This window comes from Coloeus monedula (genome assembly GCF_965178545.1).
Source record: "Coloeus monedula genome assembly, contig: HAP1_SCAFFOLD_119, whole genome shotgun sequence".
Classification (NCBI taxonomy): domain Eukaryota; kingdom Metazoa; phylum Chordata; class Aves; order Passeriformes; family Corvidae; genus Coloeus; species Coloeus monedula.
This window is the reverse complement of record NW_028120785.1, coordinates 519,774-532,504: the sequence shown is the minus strand read 5'-3', so window position 1 is coordinate 532,504 and position 12,731 is coordinate 519,774. Positions and strand designations below refer to the sequence as shown.

Here is a 12,731-nt window from a genome sequence, read left to right as displayed (position 1 = left end):
ACGCAGCTCAAGCCTGCAGAGTGCACGCCTCCAGGGGAAAACATGACACCCCCCCGCCCAAAATAAACTTGTTCAATAACTTGTGAAATGAAATCAATCTGGGATGAGCCCAAATGACATTTTTCAGCTTGCTCAAGCTTTAGCTCAGCCCTTCTCTGCACAGTTCTCTGCCCCACCTGCCTTTACTTCACAAGTGCTCCCTCTTTTCCTCCAGTGAGTTGCCAGCTCAGGGCAGTCTCTGTCGCACTGTAGCCTTCCTTGATGCCCCTGACCACGAGGAGGAGCGACCCCCAGGTTTAGGGACTCATCCTTTCACTGGCAGAAGAACAGCAATGTCTCAGAGGTCCGGTGAGATTTGAGCGTCATTCAAGAGCTGCCCTCCAGGCCTCAGCTCTCCTCACTGTTAGCTTCCCACTGCCACTTTTCCTCGTCCTTGCAGCAGGATGAGCTCTGGGAATCCCCTTGACCCTCGCCACTCCTGCCAGCCCAGCCACCCAGCTCAGTTTGGCTTAAGCTGAAGCTTCTCTGTCTCCTCTGGCACGGCAGTGCAGTTCCCTCTGCGGGGAGCAGCAGCCCCAGAGCACAGCAGGCAACAGCGCAGGCCGCAGCTGCACCAGCTCCCCTCCACGCGTGGCTGGGCTCTTGGTGGCAACTAAATGCTCCCTGTTTGCAGCTGTCACTGGAGGATGGCCCCAGGGCAGAGCCCAGCCGGGCTCCCAGTGCATCCCCCGGAGCTTGGGGCAGACAGTGGTCCCAGAGCTGAGGTTAATGGTGCGCAGCCGGCGCTGTGGCTCGCAGTCAGTGTTTGCAAGTGTTGCCTTCTCACCTCCTGCAGCTTGTGGGGAAAACGAGCTGTGCGGCCGGGCCAGCACTGCCCCTCTGGGCAGTGACAAGGCTGAAGGTCTTTGCTGTTGCAGAGGAGCCGGCATTGAGCCTTAGCAGGGCCTGGCAGGTGCGGAGCCGGATCTCGCCCGCTGCCCGGGGCTCGCTGCCCGCCAACCGCCCCCAGCCGCCGCGCTCCGTTCTGCAGGGATAGAAGGCTCTGGCTGCACAAGGGTTCCCAGAATGTCTTTGTACCCGTGGCTGCGGAATGAACACGGAGAGGGAAAGTGTCAGTCACGTTGCTGGCACATTCCTTCCTTTAGATACAAGACCCATCTGTGCGCACCCCCGGGTACAGATCTCTTCAAAGGATAGGCAGGGATAGAGATTTCCCACATAGCCCTTCTTTGGCGTAACTCACCTTGTAAGCTGGCATCCGGGGCATTTTTGTCCCAGCTCTGTGTGAGTAGGTGTCCAAGAGCTGAAGTGAGCAGCATTTAGAAGCAGTTTCAAGATTTCTAGGCAGGCAGTGGAGCTGACAAGCATCTGTGTAACTCACCGTATTCATCGGGAGGGGCTGCTGGTTCTTTAGGAATATGGCACAATGGAGACACGAGACCGGGGAAAATCCCAGCTCTCTGTGGATTTGTGCAAAAGGGGGAAGCAGCAGAAACACTTTGTGTCTGCTTGTGCGGACACAAGGTCCAAGGAGCTGGGGTGGCAAAGGGTGGCCTGGGCTGGTGGCAGGTTAAGTCCTGTTTCATGTCATCATAGAGTGGCACAGGACAAAGCTAAAAGCACCCACAGCCACACTGATGAAGTCTTTCTGATGCTGCACATCCTATAGGAAATTGTTGCTGTCACACAATCCATTGGTATTTATAACTTTGATTTGCAATACTTTAGGTCCAAGTTTCAAACTGCAATATTTTTACACTCAAGACACGGTCATGCACAATCCATATTTCAATTTCCTATTGCTTCAACCACAATTTAAAATAACTTAATATTGGCAACAAACCCCAAAACCTTTAAAAAAAGGCTGCTGAGGTCAGTGAGATGGATCCATGCCATCAGCACATTTGCAAAGTAAATAACTTAGTTCTCTTTTTAAAAGGATCAGTTACCACTTAAACCAAAGTTACAAAAGATTTTTCACTACACATTTGGTTTTTTCCTCTTTCATATTTTTTCTGTTTTTTCTTTTTCTTTTTTTTTTTTAAAGAGATAACACGTCTTAAAAAAGGATTGTACAGCAAAATGAGATACATTTCTGCTCAACAACGAAAACGTAGCCTCCTCCTCTGTTTCCTTTTGTCTGGATACCCTGAAGAAAAAAACCTAGCAGACACCAGCAGAGGTGTAAACTGGTTACTTTGGACTAAAGTGGAGTTCAGCACTGGTGACATCCTGACCCAGTCAAGAGTTGCAGAATTCTTTTGCAGATCTCGAACCATGTGCTTGCGGGCACAGCAGCTGCAGTGCTGATGCACCAGTGCACGAGAATAACTCTGTTATTGCCCCACCGAATCTGGGCTCTGCCCAAGAAGGAGGTGCTGCAGTCCTTTGCTCCTCGTTCCCGTGTGGAGCAGCTCCCTTCCTGCTGGCTGAGCTGCTCAGGCAGAGCCCGGCAGCTCCTGACACTGAAGGGCTGAGGCCTTTCCCCTGCTGCTGTGCTACAGACGGATTGAGCAGCATTGCTTAACGTGGCGATACCCAGCGGGACCAAAAGCAGTTGCCTTTGTAGACCTTAAGCTCAAAGGTGAAAAATCCCAAGAGACGAGGATGGAAGAGACTCGCAGGCTGCCTGTTTGCTGTGCTGCCCCACTTGTGAGCGGCCCAGCTTTGCGTGAGGCAGAGTGAGAACAAGGGGCAGCTCCCTGCCAGCCCCGCAGCCAAGGGGCCCCTCCAGTCCCCGGGCTTGGGGCACCATCAGAACCTTCCCAGCAAAGGTTCTCTTTGAACTTGCTCATTAATGAAATGCGCATGGTCATTAGCGCTCTGATAGATGTATCCACCCATTAGTGAAACATGGATTGACCTTTCTGTATTTGGAAGCTGGACAAGGCCATGAAATCTGACATCTGGCCTTGTTTGGGGCTGTATGGTCAAAGTCAACTCCCTTGCTTCCTCCTTCAGCCCTGGCCAGGCTTGGGGAGAAACCAATCAGGAGAATGAAACCAGATATTCCCACACTAGAAGTGCTGTTGGTTTGTCAGTTCAACACTATCTAAGCCGGGCCCTCTCCCAGCGGGGTTGGAGCCTCAGCTGTGGCTGGAGGCAGCTGCAGGAATTCCCAGTGTCCGTGAATGGCTCTCCAGTCCTTGGCTGGGACAGCTTCCCCCAGCTGATGTGTGCATGTGGGCGATGGTAAAGTCTGAGGGGAACTGCTGCTGTCTCTTTCTTAATCACTACGGGCAATCTTTGGCTGTGATGATTGGGTGCATTGCTGAGCTTCTCCTTTTGTGATTCTCTGCTGCTTTGAACTACAGTAAATGACGCTGATTCCTTGAGTTGGTGTCTGTGTCTGGTGCTGACCCTGCCCACTGGTAAAACAAATTTGGTATGGTCTGGCTGGATCCCAACAAAATGCTGCTTTTTAAATGAAAGTGTAAGGAATCAGTGCCATCCAAAATTCCCGGATGGGAAGACCTTCCCGAGGGTTTGCTGGCTGTGGCGTGGGCTGAGGTCGGAGCACCGTGTGAGCAATGAGGACGTCAACTGAAAGAAGCTGAAGCACTGGATGTATTAGAATGCATCCAAAAATTGCATATGGAAAAAGGAAAAGAACTTGTGGGTTTGGGAAGATGAGGGTGAATTTTGTTAACAGCATCTCGGAAACAGCACCAACAGAAGGAACGCTTGTTGTTGAAACGCTCCCACATGGAGCGACAGAAGAAGTTTTTAATCTTGAGCTTGGATTTGTTTGAGCAAAGGAAATAATAATAATAATAACAACAAGAATAAAAATAAAAAGAATTATCTACATGTATATAATATAATAAAAATTGTATGTTTATGTTTTCACATGTATATAATGACATTGTGAAATAATGCTCCAAATACCAATTTGTTAGCTTTGGCTGCTCAGGGATATAAGACTAAGTACTCTACAGAAAATGATTGGCCAGGACCCCAACATTGCTGGGAAACTGTGTGAGATTGTATACAAGAGATGAAGGAGGAAGGGATGAAACTGGCTGTTTTGATAGGGTTTGCTGATGCCAGGACGTGGAATGCTTTGTCTGTTCCTGTGCAAAATAAAGTGAGTAAGACTGCTGGGTTTTTCATATACCAGACTATCCACAAGCTGCAGAATTGATTGAACAGATGAAGGGGTTGTTAAAAGAGCAGTTGAAAAATGTAGGAGATGGGAAGCTGTTGCAATGAAAAACCCACCTCACAGATGTGCTCCATATCATTAACAATGGGCCCCCTGGGGAAATGGAAACCGCCTCGATGCGCGTGGCTGCACCCAATTTGCAAATACAACCACGGACAGTGACACTCTGACTTCCTGGGAAATTGTTCTGGGGGTGATGGCCCCTGACAGGGCCATCCCAGAGTCTGCAGGGCTGGACCTTTACGCATTAGAATGAATTAGGATAAATCAGAAGCAAATGAGAGTTATCAATACCGGCACAGGAATTCAGATTCCTCCGGGACACTGGTTTGATAACTGCTCACTCAAGCTTGGCCTTGACAAGTGTTCATATGGTGGGAGGAGTGCTTGGTGCAGATTATCAAGGAGAAATTAAAGTAGTTCTGTTAAACAACAGTGAACAACACTGGATTTTTCAACCCCACGGCAGGGTAGCACAATTATTGATATTGCCAGTTTTTAAAACAACCGTGAAAAAAGAACATCCACCTCACATCACCACTGTTCCTGGAGATAAAGGGCTTGGATCCACCAGTCCTAATCATGGAGCCAGAGTGTGGGTCCAGAGGCCAAATGGCCCGCCCGAGCCAGCTGAAGGAAGAGCTGTAGGCAAAGACAACACTGTTTGAATCCTGAAACCTGGGTGAGAAAGATGGGAACATGTCCCTGCAGCCAAGTGTTCTATGTGAGAACAAAGACATGTGACAGGATATTGTTTTGCAGAGCCTGCCAGACCAAATCTCCCTCTTTGCCCCAATGGTCCCTTTGCAAAGTGCTCTGATCCACGGCGCTCGATGTGAAGACTGATGTGCCACTGAGTGACTTCTGCAGACAGAAAGGGACCGCTTAACAGTGAAACTATGGTTGATCTTGTTGGTTTAATGTTGTCATTGTAATCAGAGCACTGGTTGGGAAAACAGATTTCTAACAGTAGGAGCAGAGATAGGGAACTCATTTAACCTCAGTAATTGCTGGGTGCGTGGAAGTCCAGAAGGATTCGATGACTGGCCTTGGCTGGCCCATCTGGCCCAACCCAAACGGTGGGTTAGAAACTTGAGCACAGTTCATGATAAAAACAGGGTTCTAGACCGAGGGTGGCGATCCCTGACCGCTGCATTTTCGTAGAAAAGGCATTTCTTGCCTAAATCGGATAAAGAGGAATATATGTAGGAAAAAGTGTCTGTGGATGGATGTTGTCTCCTGGAATAGGTTGTATGCACCCACACTGTGAACTGTTCAGTTGCACCCAGTATAAAGGGAAATGGAATCAAAGTCACGTACAGCTCTTTAATCATGGCTGGGTTAAGCGTTCCTATGAAGATTGTGAAAAGATGCCCTTAAAGCACTTCCCGTATGATATTTTGGCTTGTCAACAAAGTAATTCAAATGCTTAAATCTAAAAGATTGTAGTATCAAAAGGATTGTTATGAAGGTTGTAGTTCGTCTCTAGGTCAAAGGACTGATTGAAGTACTGAGGCCTGAACAACAGGCCCTGACTGAGGCCTGAACAACAGGCTCTGAGCCAAAGTTGACATCTACATGAACCTTCCAACCAAATGTTCTATTTCTATCTGCTCATTAACAGAGCATTATTAGCAATATGCTCTATGTTCATTGGTGAAACACGGATTTGCCTTTCTGTATTTAGAAACTGGACAGGGCCCCATCTGGCCTTGTTTGGGGGTTTAGGATCAAACTCCCTCGGTTCCCCCTTGAGCCCCGGCCAGGCTTTGGGAGAAACCAAAGAGGAGAATGAAACCAGATGTTCCCACACTAGAAGTGATGTCAGCTTGTTTGTTCAACGCTGTCAAAGCTGGGCCCTCTCACAGCGAGGTTGAAGCCTCGGTGCCCGCAAAGCTGGATGTACCTGCAGGAATTCCCAGGGTCTGGGAATGGCTCTCCAGTCCTTGGCTGTGACAGCTTCCCCCAGCTGATGTGAGGATGTGGATGATGGCAAGGTCTGAGGGTGACTGGTGCTGTCTCTTTCTTGATTACTGTACACAATCTTGGGTAGTGATGATTGGGTGCTTTGCTGGGCTTCTCCTTTTGTGATTCTTTGCAGTTTTGCATTATAATAAATTCCACTATTCCTGAACTTGCTGTCTGTGTCTTTGGTGCTGACCCTGCCCACTGGCAAAACAGACACTGAGGGCCCTGGGAGAACCAAAGGGGCCTTGTGACACCGCGGGGCCTCGTGTAACCAAGGGCGCCATAGTGACACCGTGGGGCCCAAAGGAACCAAGGGGCCAGCGTGACACTGCAAGGCCTCGTGGAACCATGGAGAGCATTGTGACACTGTGGGGACTCCTACAATCAAGGGTCCATTGTTTTCCTCTCCCTGCCCCGGCCCCAGCCCTGCAAAGAAGCCCAGTCCTGTCTGGCCCTGCAGCAGGAACTGGAGGCACTGGAGGTCCGGGACAGTGACTCTGTGTCTGGGATGCTCAGGAGATCCTCAGCTCGGGCAGCTCGTGCAGCCCCAGGGCCCCGCTGCCCAGCACAGCAGCAGAGAGTTGGCTCCGGGGCTCCTCAGGCTGCTCCTGCTTCCATCCCAGGCACAGGGCAGCCTCTTGCCAGGGCTCCTCTGCACACACACGAGCTCCTGCTCTTCTCCTGGCCCATGCCAGCTCCCCACAGGGCCTTTCCCAGGGGAACACGTCTGTGCTGGCCTGAGCAGCCATTGCTGTAGCCTCTGCCCTACTGCCCAGAGCCCCCGAGCTGGGGGTGCTGCTCTGCAGAGCATGGGGGCTGTGCTGCCCAGGGCCATGGGCTGCCTCTGCTGGGCTCTGCTGCTCAAGCTGGGAGACAGAGCTCTGCAGCTGATGGTGCTCCCTGCACTGACCCCCTCCCACACAGGCTCTGCTGTGGCCATGGAGGGTGCTCAGAGGTGCCTGCCTTGTTCCAGGGCGGGCACATGGGCTGGGGCTGCCCTGGATCCTCCTCTGCAAGTTCCCCGAGGGTCAGACGAGTCACTGCCCAGACTCCTTTCCCTGTACCTGCTGTGTCCCCTGGGCTGCAGAGCTCTCATGGGTCACAGGAAACATTCAGTCCTTTATCTGTGGGTGAGCCCACCCTGGACAGGCCTGTGCCCAGTGAGCTCCACTCACTGCTGATCCCTGGCACACACTGTCCCTGCAGGTCCCCTGTGTTCTGCTGGCAGCTCCCAAGTCCCTCCAGAAGAACATTCCCCTGCCATCAGCCCTGGCACAAGCTGCAGAGCCCCAGGAAGGTTCATCACAGACCATTCACCATCTGGTGGGCACTGGCCACCAACAAGCAAAACTTGAAGCACACCCCAGTCTCTTGAAGGCCACACTGGGACCCTGATCTCATCCCACTGAGCCCTGGGAGAACAAGGAACACAGGCAGCCTCTTTAGAGTCTGGTCCTTGGGCCTGTTCCTGACAGTGACTGTGGAGGGAGAGCAAAGCCTTCCTGCAGTGCCTTCAGGAGATGCCCTTTGCTGATGGAACTGCTGTGGCGGAGCCCAGCTGTGTCCCAGCAGTGCCCATGGCCTGTCCCTGCCTGTGACACGCAGCAGGACTCGCACCACCCGGACAGAGCTGTTGGCCTTACACCATCACAGCGGCTCCAAAGGAGAGAGTGGAAGTAATAAGAGAGGAGCTCTGAAAAGACCAAGCTCTGCTGCTCCCTGGCTGTGCTGCTCTGCTGGGACTCTTCCCCCCCAATGCCTGCAACACTGGCCCTGCCCTCCAGCTCCAGGGATGGACTTAACCAAAGGATCTCAAACAGACACCTTGCTGATGGGTCCTTTATTTAATGTGAATACCCACAGAGCAGACTCCTTATTGACACAGTCCCTGCCAACAGTCACATTCAGCCTGTAAACAGTGAATAAGATGCATAACAAAATCTTTTGGATACAACCTTAACATATGAGAAGAAAAAAAAGCCACCAAAACCACCACCACCAAAACAACCTGAGAAGGCAGGCTGGGCCTCTAATGATTACACTTTAGCCTATGGAGCTGAAAACAGGCAGGTTTTTGCTTCTGGAAAGCATCCAGTCATCACTTTCCTCAGGGCGTCCCTGAGCTCCTGGTTCCTCAGGCTGTAGATGAGGGGCTTCAGGGCTGGAGGCGCCACCGAGTACAGAACTGGCAGTTCCAGGTCCAGGGATGGGGAGGAGATGGAGGGGGGGCTTCAGGCAGGCAACAAAGCCAGTGCTGAGGAACAGGGAGACCACGGCCAGGTGAGGGAGGCACGTGGAAAAGGCTTTGTGCCATCCCTGCTCAGAGGGGATCCTCAGCATGGCCCTGAAGATCTGCACATAGGAGAAAACAATGAACACAAAAGAACCAAAAGTTAAACAGATGGAAAACACAACAAGCCCGAGCTCCCTGAGGTGGCAGTGTGAGCAGGAGAGCTTGAGGATGTGTGGGATTTCACAGAAGAACTGGCCCAGGGCATTGCCCTGGCCCAGGGGCAGGGAAAATGTATTGGCCGTGTGCAGGAGAGCGTAGAGAAAGGCACTGGCCCAGGCAGCTGCTGCCATGTGGGCACAAGCTCTGCTGCCCAGGAGGGTCCCGTAGTGCAGGGCTTTGCAGATGGACACGTAGCGCTCGTAGCACTCGACAGCGAGGAGGGAAAACTCTGCTGAAATGAAAAAGAGAAAGAGAAAGAGGCTGTGCAGCACCTCCTGCCTAGGAGGTGGTTCTGGTGTCCCAAAAGGGAATTGTGCATGGCCTTGGGGACAGTGGTGCAGATGGAGCCCAGGTCGGTGAGGGCCAGGCTGAGCAGGAAGAAGAACATGGGGCTGTGCAGGTGCTGGCCGCAGGCTCCGGCGCTGATGATGAGGCCGCTGCCCAGGAGGGCAGCCAGGGAGATGCTCAGGAAGAGGCAGAAGTGCAGGAGCTGCAGCTGCCGCGTGTCTGCCAATGCCAGCAGGAGGAAGGGGCTGATGGAGCTGCTGTTGGACACTCGCCGTGTCTGGCCATGGGGACCTGTTCATGGAGAAAAGTCAGTGACAGCTTAAGGGAAACGTCTCTCAGCAAAATCAAAGACATGCCCCACAAATCCTTCTCCTGTCACACACTGACACCTTATGGGGATTCAGAGTGTGGCCACAGAGAAGGGCTTTGGCTGGCGTGGGGCCTTGCGAGAGACGGGGCGGGCCGGGGCCGTGTCTGGCAGGAGGCGAGACAAAGAGCAAGAGGCGAGACAAAGAGTAGGATAGTTAATGGGAGATTGGGCGAGGAGATGGTAATCTGTAGCCCTTGGAGATGTAAAACATAGAACCTTAGCAGCTGAAGTTTGTAGCTGCTGAACTGCTGGTTTGAACAGTATATAAAGATGGGACTTGTGCGATAGAATTTGGCTTTGCATTCAGCCGGCCAAGTCCGTGTTCGATCACCGACAACACCCTTCTGTTTTTCTAGCAGATCTTCCTTCAGCTCCAGCCGCAGCCCTGGTTGGTGCTGGCTGAGTGTGACATGAGTTTCAGGGCAGTTGCTCCGGGGGTTTTTATAATTCAGCCTTGCTGTGCAGAAGTGGGAGGGGGACAGGGACCTGTCCTGGTGTTCCACTTTGAAAGCCCAGCTAACACAAGGGCACTCCCAGGACCCAAGAACAGGAATGGCAAAAGCTGTTAAAGTGTTCTAGAGGTTTTTATAGCTCCTCTTCATCTCCCCTGCTGACTGTTTTTGGATGTCAGAAACACTCAGCATTTCTGCTGCCCTCGGGGAGAATAGAGCGAGTTCTGTGAGGCAAGGTGGTGAGTGGAGAGTGAGGGGAGGTGGTCTGTCACTCTGTCCTGTTCCAAGATCCTCTGGCCTTTCACCCTTCTCAGATAGAGGATAATCACCCTCCCATATTTCCCTTAAAAACCATCCCAATGCTGCTGAGAGCAGATCGATCCACCACAGCCCATCAAATGTCCATCCCCTTCTCGAGCTCTCAGCCCCACACTGGTAGCCAAATACACACATGGCTCATTTCACCAACCCAACAGCTCTTTCTCCATCATAAAACTTTTGTGTCTCACTGTGGGGCTTTCAGGTAACACCAAGATGCTACACGACCTGTTTGCGCCCTGGAGGCAAGCTCAGAGCTTAGGGGGAATCCTCAAGAAGAAAGCCAAGTGTCCTAATGATGGCATTGGATGTAGGGAGATGGAGCTCCTTCCCTGGCTGCATTGCCCACAGCCGGGCTCTGGGGCCAGCGTCACCCTGAGCCAGCTGTGCCCCCTCCCAGAGCCCCCAGGGCCGGGCAGCTGCTCCCAGCCCTGTGCTCTGCAGAGGGAACTGGGCCCGGGGCTGCAGAGCTGCCCCACGGCTCTGCTGCAGCTCTGCCTGCCCAGGAGGGGCTTCACGCCTTGGACCCCCGGCCCTGAGGGCAGAGGCTTGGCTGAGGGAGAGAGGAGGGGAGGGGGCTTGTTCAGAGGGAGGGGCTGCACTCCAGGGCATCCTGTGGAGGTCTCTAAGCTCTCCCTGCCACAACATTTCTGCCTTTTGTTTTCTCTCATTGCCTGATCTTCTCTCTGCTTGCTGAAGATCTTCCTCCTGGAGGTGTTTCCCTGTGCCTGATCTCTTCCTGCCAGCACTCACAGACCCCATATCTCTGTGCACTCTCCTTGGCCCTACAGAAACCTGCCTGTGTGCAGGGCACTGGCTGGGGACAGGTTCTGTTTGCAGCTGGGAGAAAGGACAGCTCAGACTGAGCCCGGTGGGTCCAGCAAAGGTGATGCCGGTGCGGTGCATGGGCAGAGGAGTGTCTTGAAAGCACTTTAGGAAACTCCTGCAGAGCACTCAAGTTACAGTTCCGATGCCTTAGGGACTCTTAAAAATGATGAATGCCTTTATCACTTCCCCCCTCCCATTCCCCAAGAGTAGGAGACTGAAAACAGTCTCAGGAAATTTCATCCCTATAGAAAGGATTGTGTTGGAAATACTACTGGACTGAGCTGAAGGCCTGAGCATGTCCTCATGTTCTACACCAGAGATACTCAGAGAATGTACTTCCTGAATCCACAGTCAGTGGCATGTTCCAGCTTGAGGAGATCACTCCAGGAACTGCAGCTGCACTGTCCTGCAGCCAGAGGCTTCCTGTGTCAAGGGCTGGGAATGATTCTCCCCCGGTCACTTCTCAGCATCTTCCCAGCCCTAACGGATGGAACCCCTCTGTGCCTCTGTGCTGTGCCCGGGCTGGCTGCAGGCAGTGCCCCAGCCGCCGGAAAGGCAGATCCTGGCCCTCCCTCATTGCTCGGGACTCTTCCCGGGGCACTGGGATGTGGGCATGTGCAATGCCAAGGGCAGCACCATGGGGTGGCCCCTGCCATGCTGCTGAGCAGGAAAAAAGAGGCAATGAGGCCCCAGGGCTGCAAGGGTCACTTGTCTCCCAACTGGCCTCAGGGCCAGGGACAGCAGCCCTGGCCAAAGTGCTCCAGAAGTTGCCTCTGTCAGGGCCTTTCAGCTTCTGCACATCCCTCTGCCCTCTCCGGCCCAGGCTGTCCCACGGTGTCCCTGCCCTGCGCCTCTGTCCCTGCAGGCTGTCCTCATCCCCCCGGCTGCCCCACCTGGCTGGCCCCTTCCTTTGCTGGCAGCTCTGCGTCCTGCCTGCCTCTGCCTGGGCACACAGAGCCTTGGGCTGCTCCAGACTCCTTCTGGGGGACACGTTGCACCACTGCACTGCCCGGGGAGAGAAATTCCTTTCTCCTCGTGTCCAGTTTGGACCTCCCCAGCTGCCCTTTGCATTAATTCTTTCTTTTGCCGGCTGTTCTCTACTGTGTCAAAAGGATCCACCATCTCTGAAACCACCCTTCAAGCCCTCCCAGGACTCTCCTCCGCTGTCCTCAGTCTCCACTCCACTGAGCACAGAGCTCCTTTGTCCCTGTGTAGTGATCATGTGCTTGAGGCCACGGGCACCTGGACAAGAAGGTCAGTTCTTTTCTACAGCAAGGAAACCACAGAAGCCCAGTGTTTTGAAGGCAGATGAGAGGCAGCCACCAGAGGCCAAGGCAAGCCAGACCTGTGTGTCCTTGCAGCTTCTGTCTGAAAGCAACCCTTGGACATATGGGGAGTTTTGGAGGTGGAATTCCATTTCAGCTGTGGGTGCCTGGACCGGAATGACAGTTCTTCTCGCCAGGAAGGAAAGGGCAGAGCCCCAGTGTTTCAAAGGCTGATTAGTGGTGGCTCAAGGAGGCCAAGGCCAGCCAGACCTGTTTGTCTTGGCAGCTTTTGTCTTGGAGCAATCCTTGGATAGACGGATCTTGAGCGGCCAAATCCCACTTTTGTCCATGGACGTCTGACCCATAAGGACAGTTCTTTTCCACTGGCAGAAAAGTGAGGAGCCCCAGTGTTTCAAAGGCAGATGAGAGCTGGCCCTCAGGAAGCCAAGGGAAGCTGGACATTCCTGGCAGCTTTTGTCTGGGAGCTATTCCTTGGATAGATGGAATTTCAGAGGTGGATTCCCAATTTTGGCCATGGATGGCTGGACTTGAAAGATGGTTTTTTCCATGGCAAGAAAAGCACAGCCCCCCTGTGTTTTGAAGGCAGATGTGAGGTGGCCCCTAA

At 52.9% G+C, this 12,731-nt stretch overlaps 1 pseudogene across 1 annotated transcript; it reads right to left on the bottom strand.

The window, feature by feature from the left end:
• Window positions 1-8,181: 8,181 nt before the first annotated feature.
• On the bottom strand, window positions 8,182-12,456 carry LOC309585696 (olfactory receptor 14C36-like; annotated as a pseudogene). The gene is made up of 2 exons: window positions 12,447-12,456; window positions 8,182-9,164 (listed from the first exon to the last, which is right to left on the bottom strand). The product of its transcript is annotated as an olfactory receptor 14C36-like (transcript).
• Window positions 12,457-12,731: the final 275 nt, after the last annotated feature.